General features: G+C 42.2%; 1 protein-coding gene across 1 annotated transcript in view; it reads left to right on the top strand.

Moving 5' to 3' along the window:
• The window catches only part of LOC134936062 (oocyte zinc finger protein XlCOF7.1-like), a 65,534-nt gene that overhangs the window by 40,875 nt on the left and 5,033 nt on the right, over positions 1-19,626 (top strand). The window lies entirely within an intron of this gene.

Here is a 19,626-nt window from a genome sequence, read left to right as displayed (position 1 = left end):
CATTTTAGTTGATGATACATGGATGGGGGAATTATGTGATTGCTGATATCTGTGCCTGTATTCCCTATCGACTATGTGTGTCATTACCTGAGGGTTGTAGGAATGAAGATAAAGAACACTTATGGTAAATGCTGTGGTATTCTATGTCAGGTTAATGTACATTTGTCGGTTGAAGTCTTGTTCGGTGTCTGTTGGTTGCAGTCTTCTTTGTGCTTTTGCCCATAAGGTGCGAGCAAAAGCTGTCAATGTCCATAGATTTACAAAAGTGTTGGGCTAGCGTAATTTTAAAATTTCTAGGGAAACTGGGGATCCATGGCATTGTTCATCAAAAATCTGTGTATAAGGTTGTCAAAACTTCTTCTTCTTTAATCCATCTGTTGTCTGTATATCGGCTCATCAAATTCCTCGTCCAAGTGGGTCTTTTTACCTTGGAGGAAAACGGAAAAACAGGTGAAAGAAACGGACCGTATAATCGCATTTTCATTACATCATTGTTTCTACCGTTGGGTCATAAATCAAGTCCATTGGAATTTACAGTTTCCTCACTCCTCAAACTCATTACCCTGGTACGATGTTTGCACTTCATTAAAGCCTGACCGCATCTAAATATCAAACCAATTGATATGACAACACCTAAGATACATAGGAGAAACTTCCCAACATCCATTATGACTCCTTGAGCCCATTCTCCTAAACCAGAAAACCAATTTCGCGGGTTCAACCATGACACCCAACCAGTCAGCTCATTACCTACAGCAGCAAGAGTGAGATTGTGTCTCCTGCGAAATTCCCACTTCAATTGGAGAATATCGTCCATCTTTTGGTCTATGACCTCGACCGGATCCTCGGTGCTATTCATAATATATGTGCAACATTTCACGCCGTATTGTGTTGCCAGTGTGACACAATATCCGCCTGTCACTGCTGTGAGGTAATTAAGAACCATTCTATGCTGTACCAGTTCTGTTTTATAAGCTTGAAGTTCTCTTCCAGTATACCTAAACGTGTCCTCATACATTTCAGTGATATTATCTAACAAATTTGCAAGCGCAGAGATGTATCTATAGTTCATCACTCCTCGAGCGGTGGATTTATGGATCATGTCAGAGGCCAAATGCTCTGTCCTCTGTCAGTTGCCTTTTAACTACGTGCTCGTAATGGGTATGAGTATAAGGAGCTTGGGCACCACGGTGTATGTCTTTCATTTTGTCATGTGATAGTCATTACTTCAGGTAGTACTTTTCCAATATAACACAATCCTTCAGAATTTGGGGCAAGCCACTTATACGCCTTCCTCCCGCATATGAAATATGCATCATCGGGGAGGACATATGGGACGGAGTAGGACATAACCATATTACACACCTTCCATGTGAAATCTCCTAACCCTAATTCTTCCATCTGCTTAGTACACGTATCAGGTTGTACGATATGTGCACAGTATCCTGGTGATACCTCTCCAACTCTCGTAATCCTATTTCCTAAGGTATACCTATACCGGAAAGATTTTCCTCTACTGGCTATGTGGCGTATAAGCTCCGTATCTGTAGGCATTCTATCTGCTCTATGCGAAAAAGGTCATGGTTTGGTTACTCCATGACACTTCCCAATTTCCCGGCTTTCGGGGATTGGAGATGTTAAAACATAATAGGGACCTATCCACATGGTATTGGTGGAGCTTCAAACTAGGAGGGCTGGAGATATTAAACCTCCTGTCCACCGGTCTCCCACCACTTAACTCAAGTACCTCCCCTAACGTTAAAGGAAATGGTACTAGCCCTGATTTGCTATGACCTTGAGGTACTTGAGAACATACCCAACAATCTGTTTTATTTAACACACTACCCACTAAGGAGTGATAGTCACTCAATGGATGCCGGTCCATATGGATTTTAAAACTGGATTGGCATTTCTTTATGCACCCATCCTCAATGACATTGTTACAGAGCCTACAGATACAGTTTTCTTCAGCTAACAATCCTTCACAATTCCTTCTATTGTCAATGCTATCGGATCGTTTTCTGATACTCGCCTTTACTTGTTGGTTAAGTTGTTCTTGGGAAACTACGCCTCCATCTTTATCATCAGAACCTTTCTGGATTCTTTCTCGACCTCCATGGTACTCTCGCCGGAACAGACTGCTCTGGTCAACATCATGGTCAACAGGAAAATCCATATCACAGTCTCTTGGGGCAAGTCCATCTTACAGGAGGAGAAAAGAAGAAATTTTGTAATGGGGTACAGAAAATCAGTTTGAGGGGGAGAGAGACTTGTTACGATAATTAAGTTCTCTAGTCTTGTTGTTCTTCTTTTCTGTCGTCATCTCAAAGGTGCTGTCTCTCAGTCTTCCAAATGAACATTCCGGTGATGCAATATTCTTTCCAAATCAGCGATCTCTCTGTAAGGAGCAAAAATCTTGCATTACCATTTGTCTAACTGATGGGTGACATACCATCTTTAAAACATGAAAGCATGAGTGAGAAGAGAGAGAAAACAACAACAGCAAAAAACAAAACAGAGAGAGAACAATTCATATATGTGTATATATATATATATATATATATATATAACATAACACATCAATAAACACCAACAGTAGGAAAAGAGAAAAAACATTTTTCAAACATTTTAAAACATTGTCAGATCACCAGGCTGTCATATCTACATGTCCAATGGTTTCCTTGCGCAGTCCCTCCCCACCAGCACCTGCATTACTCCACTGTCTGTATCTGGCCAGGATACATTGTTGCGGATAGGTCATGCTGGGGTTTGGTAGACTTCTGCAAAGACCAAGCGGATATGCAATGTTTGAGTCCTTACTAATAATCGTCAGAGAAGGGGAGAGAGTGAGAGAAAAAAAAAAACATTTTCGCAAATACATTTACAACGTTTCACCTGGTCATTCCTGTGTCTTCAGTGAATGACCTCCCTATTTGTTAACCGTTACCTCAGGCTTACCATCAGTCCTAATGATCACCTTTCCTGACTACATATCATGGGTGTGGCCCAAAATTCTTCCTATATGATCCCTGATTATAATTGTGTGTGTTATAATTTTGCTCATTTCTTGGTCTAGGGGGTCTGACTTTATGTGGGTTATTACAGTTGCTGGCATAATGCCCTTCTCTTCTACAATGATAACAAATCCTTGGCTTTCTCCATGTGCTAGGGGTCTGGGGTTCCGGTCGACTTGAAGCCTCCTCTAGTGCTTGGATGTTCAGTGCCATCAACCGCTCTCCCTGTGCTTCCCTGTTTTTTTTTTATATTTTGGTCATGCTCGATAGCGGACTCTCTTAATGCAGCCACCGAGATACCTCTCCAATGAGGTATAGAGGTTTGTACCCTAATTTTTAGTGTGTCTTTTAAGTTGTTCATTAATACGGACACAGCTACCTCTCTGTGGTGTACATTAGTTTCAATGTCATCTATACCAGTGTACCTAGCCATATCCTGCAGAGCCCGGTGAAAATACTCTGATGCGGATTCACCTTCTTTTTGTTTTATTGTAAAGATTTTATTCCACTTTACTACTGCAGGAAAATATTCTTTCAACTGTAGATTGATTCTTTTTACATTATCTTGGTTATACTCGTCTGTTAGTGGCACTTCCTCATCTAGCTTACAATCGGCGATAAATTTCAATGAATCAACATCGGGGGGTAAACATGCCCTCAAAACTGTCCTCCAATCTTTGTTATTTGGCTCTGCAGTGTTTCCTAGCACTCTAATGTATTTTTGACAAGCAACTAAGTCTTTCCTGGGATCAGGAAATTCAGACAGAATTGTTCTTAATTCTGTTCGGGAAAAGGGGCAGTACATGGCGATGTTCCTGACAGGAGTGACTCCTGAAGAGTCAGTTTTCCCATTTGGTACTGCAATTACCCTGACAGGATTAAGTCCTGTAACGTCATTCTGAATTGATTCTACGATATAAGGTACATTTGTTTGTGCGTGATGTATAATACCATACGTACCTGTGGACACGACCTCACCTGACCCTCCGTTAGGGGGTTTGATTACAGTCTTTACCGATTTGGTCGCGTCCACCTGGATGTCTTGTGTGATGGCTGCTGGAAAAGGCTCCGACATTGTGCTGGGCTCACTTTCTTGTTGGTGTTCCTGAGGAAAGTTTAACATGGGGTGCGACTTGCATGGGTTAATAGTTGTACATTTAACACTTTCATTTTTATAAACCTTATTACGTTTGTTACATTCATTCTTAATATAGTTACTAAGTGCATTTTTATTGCACCCCATTGTGCCTTTCTCCGCAACCATAATCCTCTCCATTGCCATGTCTCTCTTCTCAAGATGAAAGTTAGGTATGTAAGTTACATTTCTTTGCATGTCACTTTCCTGTAGCCATATCTGCAAACAATCATCATGTTTAACTCGTTGTTTCCAGGATTTTATGAGACAGATCCTTTGCCTTAAATTATGCAATACCTCTAAGTCAAAACTACCTATCCCGGGAAATGGTGCCTTATCCCCCGCAGTCATTCGTGTCCATTCATCACAAAAGGTCTCAGTGTGGGGACCATACCTCCTCCACATTACTAACCGAGCAGACCCTCGGGGTCTGCAAGCCTCTGGAGTCTGAATCCTGACTGCTGAACGTCTCTGTGTTGTGCACTTGGCTGCCATTGTGGACCTTTTTAACACAGAAAAACTTCCTTAAATGCACCAAACACAGAAATCTACGTTGGAAATCCTTAAAGCTCTTCCACTGAACTTCTTCTGCTCCGAGTATCTCCAGTCCGCCTTCTAGCAGACACGTGTAGCCGTTGCAGGCCCTATTTCTAGAGATTTTCCTGAGAAAATTCCCTTCCTTTTTCTTTACACAAATCACGCTTGCATGTGCTCCCTACAACACGTATGAGGGCAATTTACCTCGTATCACGTTGCGTTATTGGTCACACCTACAACCGTGCGGTCCAATCGTACCCCTTATAGACACTTGTTGCCCATAAATGGTAGGATCATTGGAGTCTCCCTACTGTGCTCCAAAACAGCCAGAGCGTAATACAACGAAAACTTTATCACACTCTGTTGCACGTTTTCACTCAGACCGTGCTCATCACGTTCCACCAAAGATCACACAGATCACAAAGTCCACAAAGCGGAATTCAATACCGTTTTATCACACAGATCACAAAGTCCACAAAGCGGGATTCAATACACTCATACCGTTTTCAACCCACTATCATTCTTATAGTTTTCTGATCAGAAAAATCATTTCCCGTAGTCTGATAGCTCTCCCCAGAGGCATTACAGTAAAGTAAGGTATTTAAACTAAGTTTTGGAAAAACTGAAATCAATTTGTGCTGTTATCACGTGGCTATGCTATACCGCCCCCACTAAAACAATGCTATTGTGCGGTTTGAGTTTCGGTGGGCGTACCCAGACGCTCCGTTGCGTAATATACGTTGCGTGCGTCGGCCATTGGGTTGTGTTCGCGAGTCTCAGCCTTTTGTTAGAGACACGTGTACGCTGGCCACAAAAATACAATTAGCACGTTTTTCAATTGTGAAATGGCAACCAGGAAAATGACATGAATATACACGAAAAAGGAATGCAGATATATGCGTGTGTATGCAAAACAGAAATAAACAGTTTTAAAAGACACTAGTGTGTTGTTCTTACCTCCGGTTCCCGGATTCCTTCAGCACCCTTTACTAAGCGAAACAGACGCTTATCCAATCAGCACTGCAAGGAATATGATCTCCCGCCCTTTGCTGATGGATAATGTCTGTTGAAATTACCTAGCAGAGATATGTGAAGGACAGGACGAGCCGCCAATTGATAAAGCTAAATATTTCTTATATAAAACCCTTTATGAGGTCTAAGAACACTGTACGCTACTTACGTATGGAGTAACGTAAGGGTACGCACGTTGCGTAACAATCGCTTAGCCGTAGTCGAGACGCTCAAGCGTCACGTTCGCTCACGGCCAAGAGATCACAGGCAGGCACGCTATTTGGCTGCCGTCTAACGTAATGATTCGCTATAGCGTAGCGGACGCTCGGGACCACGAGGAGATCACCTGCGGCGCAGACGCTCACAATATTAATCCTTTGTATCTAAACCATAAACAGTGTATTATGCAGTAAAACCTTAGTGTAATGATAGAGTGTAAATGCAACACGGTATAACCTTATTAACTCATAAGCTGTTCGAGCGTCACAGACGCTCTGAGATTACTTAACACTATAAGAAATACACAGATACCGTGCTCGGGGTCCAACGCCTAATATATATATTATGAATGATATACTTGCAAAAGAATTAACACAATACAAGTCATACACTACAATATAACATAGACTACCTAGCCAGATAACTACACGGGAAATACAATACAATACAATTACGTTTAAGGGAAAATAAGAGAGAAAGAGGAGAAGAGAAAGAGAGAGAGAAATGGCTCATAATAACAAGAAGATCAATATGATTGCGGAGAAAACTTACGCACAAGGGGAAACGATCGCATGCGCCTCGATATCCAGCTCCCGATTATCAGCAATGAGAACCGTTGAAGAGAGTGAACTGGATATGGTCGGCCAGTCTATTTATGCCCCACACACAATACAATTCAATGGTCCCTACAATCCCATTGTTCATTGGACACAGGAATTCGGCTTCGCATTATAACAAAAGGTCATAGGTTGATTCATACAGGTGGGCTGTGACTACTTCCAACTGCTCAGGTGGGTGGGATACTGGGTTTCCCGCCGCATGGCTAAGTAAGAGCAAATAATAGTAAATGGACATAAACTTCTTATGTCCATAACTATTCGCACGAGCGATTAATCCGCTCCAAACCAACACCGGAATATTGCTATTTAAATACTCTTCTGATGGGTACCAAACACCACTGTATGACCCCTGTTAGACCCTTCGTACAATACAAAGAGGAATCTCTCTGTTCAGGAACATGCTATATTAACTAAACATTCAAATCTATCAAAGGGACCATTATCTACAAAATACATTATATGGTGAAAATATGTAACGATTGAGTCGCACGCTACGATCACATAAACTCTACCGTAAATACGCATACCGTGCGCCTGCGGGTGCCCGCGACTGTGAGTGCGCACGTACGGGAGAGCGTACGCATGCGCAGCACGGACCTGTGTGAGGTGCAAATATGGTAGTGTGCATAGAGATATTTTTCTGACTTTGACAGGATGTTCGGCGCCCGACCAAGTGCATACTTTACCTGCAGTTTTGTTCAGTTTATTACACAAGTGTGTTACATTTGTTTTCAGCATGTTGTTGTAAATGGTTCATGCCTGTTGGCGTGTGTTTTGTTGAATGCCATGTTGTGCGGCATGGTTGAGGTGTGAGCTGGTATGAATCTCACCATTAGTATAAAAGTAAATTCTTTCCTCGAAATGTCTGTCTCCCTGGGCACAGTTCCTATAACTGAGGTCTGGAGGAGGAGCATAGAGGGAGGAGCCAGTTCACTCCCTTGAAAAGTCTTAAAGTGCCCATGGCTCCTGCGGAACCATCTATACCCTATGGTCATGAATTGGATCCCAGCATCCTCTACGGACTAGGAGAAAAGGATTTATCGATAGGTATTAAAATCCTATATTTGTCTGGTATATAGAGAGGATATGAGACCCCTAGATTTGCCACTAGTTTATCCATAGCTTTCATAGGGAGTAAGAGGGTGAGGAGGAAACTTACAAAAGCGAGAGTGAAAAAAACAGTCTAAGTTTTAGGTATTGATGAAAAACGGATGTCAGTTGGTGAAAATGCTCTGTAAATTAATGAAAGGTAGGGAATGAGCCTTAACAACTAGGAAGTAAAACCCAAAGATAGACCAAACAGAAAACACTGATGAGGTGAGTCCTGAGGTAAAATCTGGTTTTTGCCAGATTGGTTATATAGGGGAATAGGATAGGAGAAACAAGACAAAGACCTTACAGATGTAGCCATGCTCAAAAAACGAATTGCATTACATTTGCCTGCGCCTTGTCGCAGTGTGGTGTATTCAGTCACAGTGTAGTTAATTAAGTCTCCCTTCGGTGCAATACTGGTGTTCGTCCACCAAGTGTCGCTTTTAAAAAACACCATTGCTCATGTGTGGAGTCTCCATTGTAAACTGAAATGATGCTTTCAGTTTTAGAACTACTTTTTTAGATTACTTCTACATTAATTAGAAATGTGAACACTGGCAAGATTTGATCAGCGTCTCCAACGCACACGAAGATAATCACAGTTCAGAGTTCTACACAGCTCTCTAAAAGAAAAAAAATCATTACAATTACCGATGGAGTAGGGACACACAACACTATTAAAAAAAAAGACAATGAGCAACATCGCCATGTCACTGCAGGTGTCACCTTTCTCCATAGCTCTCTTGGCATAGTGGTATTGTCAATAGTTACCTTGCTCGTGAGCTAGGGTTCGATTCCCACAACGGATACACTTGTATAGTATAGCTGTGTAAAAATAAGCATCCACAGGGTTTTCTAATTTTCCCAAAACAAGTTCTGTCATACTTTGTATACAGACTCAGACATGCGCACAGACATACAGTCAGAATAAAAAAAACTGGAGGTGCTACTTTTTACACAAATATACAAGTGTGACTTTTCAAATTACAAGAGTCTTATCTTTATTAGACTGAGTTTACTGTACTTCTTCCCATGCCTCCCCATTGCTTTAATAGGCAGCCTCCCCCACCCTTATCCCACCCCCATGAGACTTGTGATTTCACAGATTGGGTGTACTGCTTGGTAAATAACTGCATGAGCTATTCATTTATATACAGTAGTGCACCCAGTCTGTGAATCACAAGACTCACGGGTTGGGATTGGGGGGAGGCTTCCTGTTAAAGCAATGGGGAGGCATGGGATGAAGTACAGTAAACTCAGTCTCATAAAGATAGGACTCTTGTAATTTGAAAAGTCACACTTGTATATTTGTGTAAAAAGGAGCACCTCCAGTTTTTATTCAAATTTTGACTATATATTTGTGTCCATGTCTGAGTCTGTATACAAAGTAAGGCAGAATTTGTTTTGGGAAAATAAGAAAAAAACAGTGGATGCTAATTTTAACACAGATATAATGCTATTTTTTTTTACACAATTATACAAGTGTTGCTTTTCAAATTATGAGAGTGTTATCTTTACGATGCTGAGTTTACTGTACTTCTTCCCAGGCATCCCTATTGCTTTAGTAGCCAGCTTTCCTCACCCCTAATCCCACCCACAGCTGGACTTGTGATTTCACGGACTGGGTGTACTGCTTAGTAAATGACAGGCACAACACGGCCGGTAGACTACTGTATATAAATGAATAGCTCATGCTGTCATTTATCAAGAAGTACAACCAATTCATGAAATCGCAAGTCTCACTGTGGGTGGGATTAAGGGTGGGGGAGGCTGCCTGTTAAAGCAATGGGGAGGCACGGGATGAAGTACAGTAAACTCAGTCTCATAGAGAGAAGACTCTTGTAATTTGAAAAGTTACACAACACGGCCGGTAGACTACTGTATGTAAATGAATGACTCCTGCTGGCTTTGGTTGGGGAAAGGAACCCAGAAATCACAGAAGGCACATTAAATTGTAATGCATGTTAGCACTGTGCATGCACCTAGAGATCGAGAGAATCAGTTACGAGTGAGCCGTCAGTTTACGGGCAGCTCTGCTAATGTTGCATGTCTTTTTCTTGCCGTAAATGCATCTTATACACATCGCTATGCAAATAGGATGCACACGCATCTTTTGCTGATTAAAATATGCAACATGCCTATGTTCTGTGTGAGACTGCGGATGTATCAGCTAACGAAATTCTACATTACAATGTTTTCCTGGAAATCACTGTAACATAGAATTTTGTATGCAGATACAGCGGGACTCGCAGGGAATATAGGTATGTTGCATATAATTGTAATCAGCAGAAGCTGCTTGTGAATCCTATTCATATTGTGATGAGTATAAGATGCATTTTTGACAAAAAAGTTGCCCGACGTTAGAAGTGCTGACTGTCAACTGACGGCTCACTCACACCAGGCATCTCTCGATCTCAGTGCATGCACAATGCTAATATACCTTACAAATGAACGTGCCCTCTTGTGTTCTCTTCCCCCAACCAAAGTCAGCATGAGCCATTCATTTACATGCAGTAGTGTACCGGCCATGGGGCCGAATGTAATAGAGTGCGAGTTTCAAAAGGTGATAGATTTGGTAAGGTTTTGCAGTTTTTTTTTTAAGTGGCAATCATTTACACAGCCAGATCAACCTGGTTTTGCATGATTGCCACGTTTAAAAAAAAAAACTGAAAAACCTTACCAAATCTCTCACTTTCTGAAACTCTCACTCTACTACCTTTGTCCCATGTTGTGTTTGTCATTTGCTAGCAATTCACCCATTCTGTGAAATCACAAGTCTCGCAGAGGGTGGAATTAGTAGTGGGGAGAATTCCTATTCAAGCAATGGGAAAGCCTGGGAAGAAATACAGTAAAGTCAGGCTCATAAAGAGAACCCTCATAATTTGAAAAGCCAAACTTGTATATCTGTGTAAAAAGTTAAAAAGTTGTATTATATCTGTGTAAAAATTAGCATCCACAGGGTTTTTTTTTCTAATTTTCCCAAAACAAGTTAGATCATACTTTGTATACAGACTCAGACATGCACACAGATATACAGTCTAAATTGGAAAAAAAAACTGGAGGTGCTACTTTTTACAGAAATATACAATACAATCATGATTTTTCAAATTATGAGTCTTATCTTTATGATATAGTTTACTGTACTTCTTCCTGTGCCTCCCCATTGCATTAATAGCCAGCCTCCCCCACCCCCATGAGATTTCATGGACTGGGTGTACTGCTTAGTAAATGACAAACACAACATGGCCAGTACACTACTATATATAAATGAATGGCTCCTGCTGTCCTTTACTAAACAGTACACCCAATCCATGAAATCACAAGCCTCACAGGGGTGGGATTGGGGAGGCTTCCTATTAAAGCAATGGGGAGGCTCAGGGAGAAGTACAGTAAACCCAGTCTCATAAAGTTAAGACTCTCGAAATATGAAAAGTCACATTTGTATATTTGTGTAAAAAGTAGCACATCCAGTTTTTTTCTAATTTTGACTGTATACCTGTGCGCATGTCTGAGTCTGTATACAAAGTATGACCGAACTTGTTTTCGAAAAATGTGAAAAAAACTGTGGATGCTAATTTTTACACAGATATACAATACAAGTGTGTCCTTTTGTGGGAATTGGACCATAGCTCACGGGCATGGAAACCATTGGCAATACCACTATGCCAAGAGAACCTTGGAGATAGGTGATTGACACTTGCAGTGACATAGTGATGTTGCTCATTGTAATTTTTTTGTATAGTGCTGTGTGTCCCAACTCTATAACTGTTTGTAATGATTTTTTTTCTTTTAGAGAGCTGTGTAGAACTCTGAACTGTGCTATTCTTTGTGTGCATTGGAGACACTGAGCAAATCTTTTTCTGTGTTCAAATTTCTACTTAATGTAGGAATCATTTTATATAGCACACCAGGGGAACTTTCAGTTGTATGGCATGTTATCACTGGGTGCCTGCTATTCTGGTGATTTCATACTCCACCCTGCAGTAATTATGTATTAAAACAGAACTACTACATTTAATGTGCACTGGCCCGCTTGTCAGGGCGTGCTACAATGTTCAGTATTCTGTAGTGCCGTATCCATCCGCTACTATTCAGCACTGTACTGTAATTTTCATTAGTGGAACAATCGCCACCCAGTGGTGAAACTGTGTATTGCATGCTGTGGATCCGATTGTGCCATATCACACCTTACTTCTCCAACCTGCACTATTTGTATGGCGTAACTAGGACTCCTGTATGGGGCAGCAGCAGCAAACGATGATCATGGCTACATCTGTACATCTCTGCCAAATCATCAGATAAAGGTTAATAGGATGATAGTGGGCTCCTAGGCCCCACCAAGGGTGGGATGCTGAAGTACAGACATCCTAAGCCGTAGTCTCTTACCAGCCCATATAAAAGAGCTATCCAGATACTGCAGGGAGGCAAAGGTTCATCTGAAATAAGTAAAGCAGAATGAGGAGAAGGTTTATTTTAATGGCCACTATGTAAAAAGTCTGGGAAATAAACAGTTTATTTCAGGATGGAATGGGATGTAATTAGCTTTAGAAAGAGTAGAACAGTGTTTAATAACAAAAATGCCTAAATACTGAAATTGGGAGGACTGTTAGGTAAATTGGAAATGAAGGGCAAAAAATGTATTTGTAAAGAGAGAGAAAATGAAATGTAAAACATTGGGTTTATCAGGGTTTATTTGAACGCTAGAGTAGGAGCTGAATTCATAAAACATATTTCGGGCGAGATGTCGGGGATTAGAGATGGACATTAAAACCTCATTGGCATAAAGGGGAATTTTATGCTAGAAACCTGATATTCATTGTGTTCTAGCACAAATAGGCAGCCAAGAGTTCCGTAATAAGGGCAACCATTAGAGGGGAAAGAGGGCAACTTTGACATTTGCCATTAGCGAGGGATCGGACAAGGAGCCTTTAACTTGGACACATGCTAAGGAATTGTGATAGAGAGCAGAGATGCAAGTCAGATATTTATCCCTAAATGCATTAGAGAGATCAGCTAGCTTAGCAGAAAGGTCATGGGTTCTTCCTGCAGCAAGATAATGCCACAATATGGGTCTGGGACTGAGGGTCGACAGCTCAAAGGTCGACACACCTTTGGTAGACGCCAATTTGTCGACACGCCTTAGGTCGACATGGACAAAAGGTCGACAGGAACAAGGTCGACGTGGAAAAAGGTCGACATGATTTTTTAATGTTTTTTTGGTGTCGTTTTCTTCGTAGAGTGACCGGGAACCCCAATTAGTGCACCGCGTCCCCTCGCATGGCTCGCTTCGCTCGCCATGCTTCGGGCATGGTGCCTTCGCTCCGCTACCGCTTCGCTCGGCACACTTTACCGTTCCAATCGTAGTCCGTGTGGATCGTTAAGTATGAAAAGGTTCAAAAAAAGAAAAAAATTGTGAAAAACTCATGTTGACGCTTTGTCCATGCCGGCCCTTTGTCCATGCCGGCCCTTTGTCCATGTCGACCTTTTGTCCAGGTCGACCTTTTGTCCATGTCGACCTTTTGTCCATGTCGACTAATTGGCATCGACATAAGGTGTGTCGACCTTTTTGCTGTCGACCTGGAGTCCGGATACCCCACAATATATGCCTCCAGGTTATTTCAGAACTAACTCATGGAAAAGAACATTGCAGTTGTAGGTTTGAAATCAGGTAAAAGACAACGCAGTCTCCAGACTTAAACCCCATTGAACTGGTTTGTGATAAACAGGACAAAGGGTGAAAGCAAAGCAATCTGCAAGTGCAACACATTTGAGGGAAGTTTTGCAAATGTTGGGAAGAACAAAACTTGATTTTCATTGTGGAATGAATGCCATGAGCTGGTCCAGTGGTTATATCTGCAAACTGCTATTTTAAGGAGTCAAATATTTAGATTCTATGATTTATTTTTAGGTGGTTCTTAGGTCTTTGCTAATAGCACCACCTGTGCATCTTCCTCTATAAATACACCTCCTAGGAAAATGTCCTTACCCTGGTTTGATAGGCTGACACTTGAAGCCATGATCATTAAGTGGTCTCTTTTGTTCAATCACTTAGACTATGCTTAGAGCATGAACGCCTACAAAGGCTGGGATCTATCACTCTGTGTGTAAGACATACATTATCTGGTGTGAATACAGCGGAGTCTCTGAGCCCCAGATCAGGATGGCTTTGATGAGGGGCTTAGTCGTCAATTAAGTGTCAAATCACAGCCCATTTTATCCCCTTTCACTGGAAACTGGCCTCCATTTTGAAGTTTCAGACCTTTATCCAGGGTTTTTATTCATATGCAACCACGTTATGTTCCCCTTAAATTTGGACTCTCTAGTTGATTTAGTTTCTATGTTTCATTTAAATTAGGAACTTATGCTGCTGGCTTCTCAGCATTACAGTTCTTCTAGTTCTGCGAGCCCATTTAATCTCCTGCATGTGATATAAGCCTTAGCAATCTATATTGATCAGACTGCTTAGCAAGGTAGCGAGCTGGTCTTCCCTGCATACGTCTAGGAAATTTTACAGATTCTCAATATCTTTTGTGTCTTGTGATGCCCGTTTTGGGTGTTGAGTGTTGCTCGCGGTAATTCCAAAGCATTCCCACACTATAGGCTCGCTGCGGGAAATCCTAGTATATGCAGTTGCTCCCTGAATGGAGGTAGAGAAATCAGGATTTTTGTGTAAGCAGTTGCCCCTCTGATTGGATGTAGGGTTTTTGTGTGATGACTGTTACAACTGTTTCTCATAGTCCATCTGGCTAAACTGCATTCCCTCCCTTATAATATACTGTTGTTGTCCTGTTTGTTCGTTTTTTGTTTTGTTTTTTGTTTGAATGTGGTGTCCTACTTGATGTAGGAGGGGTATACAGGGGAGAGAGCATCAATTAAGTTTAAATAAATGATTTCACCATGTGCCCAACTCTATGCCCAGTGTAAGCCATGTCCCCCAGTTGGACAATGAGAAACAGATTTTATGGAAAGTACATAAGAAAAATAGGATTTTGATAACCTACCGGTAAATCCTTTTCTCCTAGTCCGTATAGGATGCTGGGGACGACATCAAGACCATGGGGTATAGACGAGATCCGTAGGAGTCATGGGCACTCTAAAGACTTTTCATTGGGTATAAACTGGCTCCTCCCTCTATGCCCCTCCTCCAGACCTCAATTGTAGAATGAGCTTGCTAAATCGTACCTCTGATCCAGCGCACAATAGTCTGCTTAGAAGCAGGACACCTTATCTTGTTGGGAACATACAGGACAAACAAAACCTCTGTTTTCCGTATTCGAGCTGTTCTAGCGACATAAATCTTCAAAGCTCTAACCACATCTAGAGACTTTGACTCAGCGAACGTGTCAGTAGCAACTGGCACCACAATAGGTTGGTTTATGTGGAAAGAGGAAACCACCTTTGGAAGAAAATGTTGACGAGTTCTCAACTCTGCCCTATCTTCATGGAAGATCAGTTAAGGGCTCTTGTGGGACAAGGCCCCCAATTCAGACACCCACCTTGCGGATGCCAAGACCAAAAGCATCACCACTTTCCAAGTGAGAAACTTCAACTCTATTTCTTGTACAGGCTCAAACCAACCCGATTGAAGGAACTGCAACACCACATTAAGGTCCCATGGTGCCACTGGAGCGCAAATAGAGGCTGGATGTGCAGAACCCCTTTCACGAACATCTGAAGTTCTGGAAAGGAGGCCAATTGTTTTTGAAAGAACACTTATAAGGCCAAAATCTGGACCTTGATTGACCCCAATCTAAGGCCCGCATCCACACCAGCCTGCAGAAAAGGTAGAAAATGTCCAAACTCAAACTCTTCCATAGGAGCCTTTTTGGATTCACACCAAGACACACATTTTCTCAAAATACGGTGGTAATGTTTAGACGTTACTCCTTTCCTGTCCTGAATAAAAGTGGGGATGACTTCCTTCAGAATACCCTTTCGGGCTAGTATCCGACGCTCAACAGCCATGCCGTCAAACGTAGCCACGGTAAGTCTTGATACACACACGGCCCCTGCTGTAGTAGGTCCTCTCGAGGAGGAAGAGTCCGAGGATCTTCTATGAGCAACTCCTGAAGATCTGGATACCAAGCCCTCCTTGACCAGTCTGGGGCAATGAAGATTGCTCAAACTATTGTTCTTATTATTATTTTGAGAACTTTTGGAATCCGTGGAAGTGGGGGGAAAACATATACCGACCGATAAAAAAAAAACCACTGGGTCACCAGTGTATCCACTGCTATTGCTTGAGGGTCTCTCGACCTGGAACAATATCTCTGAAGCTTCTTGTTTAGATGAGATGCCATCATGTATACTTGAGGAACTCCCCAAAGACTCGTCACCTCTGCGAGGACTTCTTGGTGGAGGCCCCGCTCTCCTGGTTGGAGATCGTGTCTGCTGAGGAAGTCTTCTTCCCAGTTGTCCACTCCCGAATGAAAATTGCTGACAGAGCTCTAACATGTCTTTCTGCCCAGAGGAGAATCCTTGTCACCTCTGCCATTGTCGCTCTGCTTTTCGTTCCACCTTGCCTGTTTATGTATGCGACTGCTGTTACATTGTCCGACTGGATCTGCACGGGATCTTGAAGAAGATGTACCGCTTGTAGAAGGCTGTTGTAAATGGCTCTCAATTCCAGAACGTTTATGTGAAGGCAGGCTTTCTGACTTGACCATTTTCCTTGGAAGCTTTCCCCTGTGTGACAGCTCCCCAGCCTCGGAGACTTGCATCCGTGGTTATTAGGACCCAGTAGTGAATCCCAAACCTGCATCCCTCTAGTAGGTGAGAACTGTGTAGCCACCACAGGACCGAAATCCTGGCTTTGGGGGGACAGGATTATTTTCCGCTGTAGGTGTAGGTGGCATCCGGACCACTTGTCCAACAGGTCCCATTGGAATACTCTGGAATGAAATCGGCCAAACTGTATGGCCTTGTAGGCCGCTACTATTTTCCCCAACAACCGAATGCATTGATGGATCAACACGCTTGTTGGTTTCAATATTTGTTTAACCATTTTCTGGATTTCCAGAGCCTTTTCCACTGGAAGAAATACTCTCCGTACTTCTGTGTCCAGAATCATCCCTAAAAAGGACAATCTAGTCGTCGGTTCCAACTGCGACTTTGGAAAATTCATGATCCAACCGTGTTGTTGGAGTATTGACGGGGAGAGTGTGAGGTTCTGCACCAACTGTTCCCCGAATCTCGCTTTTATCAGGAGATTGTCCAGATAAGGAATTATATTGACTCCTTTTTAACGAAGGAGGACCATCATCTCCGCCATCACCTTGGTGAATACCCTCTGTGCCGTGGAGAGTCCGAACGGCAACATCTGAAACTGGTAATGGCAATCCTGTACTACGAATCTCAGATAAGCTTGGTGAGGAGGATACATGGGAACATGCAAGTAAGCATCTTTTATGTCTACTGACACCATGAAGTCCCCCTCCTCCAGACTGGAAATCGCTACCCTCAGGGATTCCATCTTGAACTTGAACCTTTTCAGGTAGAGATTCAGATTTTCAGGTTTAAAATCGGTCTGACCGAGCCGTCCAACTTCGGAACTACGAAGAGGCTTGAATAAAAAAACCTTCTCCTTACTGTGCAAAGGGTACCAGGACAATGACCTGATCTTGACATCATTTTTGAATTGCCGTTGTTACTGCCTCTCTTCCCGGAACAGAAGCTGACATGGTCGATTTGAAAAATCGGCATGGAGGGACGTCTTGAAACTCTAGTTTGTACCCATGGGACACTATTTGTAAGACCCATGGGTCCAGACCAGATTGAATTCAGATTTGGCTGAAAAGTTTCAGACGTGCTCCTACCCGAGCGGACTCCCGCAAGGGAGCCCCAGCTTTATGCTGCAGATTTGGCAGAAGAAGGGGTGGACTTTTGCTCCTGCGATCCGGGAGACGCTGCAGATTTCTTTCCTTTTCCCCTTCCCCTACCTGCAAAAAAAGGGGAGACCTTTTTGGCTTTTTTGTATTTCTTGGGCCGAAAGGACTGTATGTGAGAGTGATGTCTTTTTTGCTGGTGTAGGAGCATAAGGCAAGAATGTCGACTTACGTGCGGTAGCCGCCAAGACTAATGCATCCAGCCCGTCACCAAACAAAGGCCTCACCTTTATACGGGAGAGCCTCCATATTTTATTATGGAATCTACATCAGCATTCCACTGGCGAATCCACAACGTCCTCCGAGCCGATGCTGCCATGGTAGCGGTTCTTGATCCCAAGAAACAAATATATTTCATGGATTCTAGCATCGTCTTTGATATGACCTAACATTAGGAGTATCTCGTCTCCATCTATTGTGTCAATGTCTAAAGACAAGTTTTCTGACCACTTTTCAATAGCACTACTCACCCACTCACAGACAATGGTAGGCCTGAGTAGTGTTCCATTGGCCACATCAATAAATCACCTCATTCACTTGCAGTCTGTCGGCTCCTTAAGTGAAGCCATTCCAGGCGCATGGAGAAACTCCTTTTCTCTTTTATGACAGGGCCGTGTCTAAAATGCGGGGTGACTCCCACCTTTTTTGGAAAAAGTAAGCTGCCTTCATTTCTTTTGGGAATCTGAAATTTCTTTTCAGGTTAAATCAGACCTAAGGTGAAGGGAAAATTACATTACATCTTTACTAAAGTAAACCCTCTCCTTGTGGTAAAAGAGGGGGCTTCATAACTTCTAACACCTCCTTTATAGCTAAAAACTGTTTTGAATGCTCTTTTGCTAACTTAGGACCTATTCCCCTGGAATAACTAGTGTCGACACAGGAATCAGAGTCTGTCTCGGTATCAGTTTGTACTACTTGTACAAATTTGTATGTGACCCAGAAAGGTCCCTGTGGATGAAAGGCAGAACTATTAAAAATCACATCTTCAACAGATTATATTCAGTTTTCTGTAGGAGATTCAGTCCAACATCTTACTGATATGATTCACACTATCATGTAACCTTTCACCCAGTCAGGCTCTTGGTGTCATATTACACCTCTGTGTCCCTAACATGTCTCCACAGAGTTCCCTGCCACAGATATGTCACACATGTGCAGAACCACACCACAGACACTCCGGGATTTATAGGGGACAGACCCAAAGTAAAATCTGTCAGGGGGACACAGATGGGATTTGCCAGTTCACAACCCAGCACCAGTAACACAATGTCTGTGAACACAAAATGCCCACTGACATTCAGCGCTTTTATAATGCTAATCACACAATTATATAGCGCCAAATTCATGTTTTTTTTTATGAAGCCCTTTCTCAACACCTCTCCTCCCTTCCCCACTGTCCGCTCACACCTGTGCATCTCTGACACTGGGGGGAGGGATCAGAGTACTTACCAAGGGGGTATCCAATTAGCCTTGATAACACGATCTGAGATCGCAGCTCATGTTATCACACTTACCTCCCAAAATATCAGGTTATCGCAGCCTGCGCGCTCCCATTTATCACACCTATACTATTCCAAAACATCAATAACAGGAACCACGTGATAATTCTAGCTGGCAATATCTGATATTGGAGAAAGTGGGGAATTCTGCCTGTACCCCCAAAAAATCAAACTAACATAGGAAAACATTGTAGATGTGTATTAGTGACCATAATAAAAGTATTTACTGTCATTAAATTAGGTCAAATTTCTGTTATATGCATTTTTTTTTAAATGCAGAAAATTATAGAAAGTTTATTTTTTTTCAGCAAAATAAATGCTCTAATTAAATTTGGGGTACATAAAAATGGGTATAAGTATACATTTGGGTAATTTTAGGGAACTTTAAAAAAAATTGGAAACAGACTGATTACGCCCACCTGAAAGCCTAAAAACACCTGTCATTAAACACCCCAATATATCTTTCTCATACCCGTACCCCAATTTCCATCACTTTGCATTTTTTGACTGCTAATAAAAATAATTAAAAACTTCTAAGTGCCTCATTAGTCATTCAGGGGGATGTACCAGGGATTCAGAACCAAATGCCAAAATTTTGTAATAGGGATTTTTCAT

The sequence above is a fragment of the Pseudophryne corroboree genome, chromosome 6 (genome assembly GCF_028390025.1).
Source record: "Pseudophryne corroboree isolate aPseCor3 chromosome 6, aPseCor3.hap2, whole genome shotgun sequence".
In the NCBI taxonomy this organism is placed as follows: Eukaryota; Metazoa; Chordata; class Amphibia; order Anura; family Myobatrachidae; genus Pseudophryne; species Pseudophryne corroboree.
Note: the sequence above shows the minus strand (reverse complement) of the source record. Positions and strands in the feature narration are given on the sequence as shown.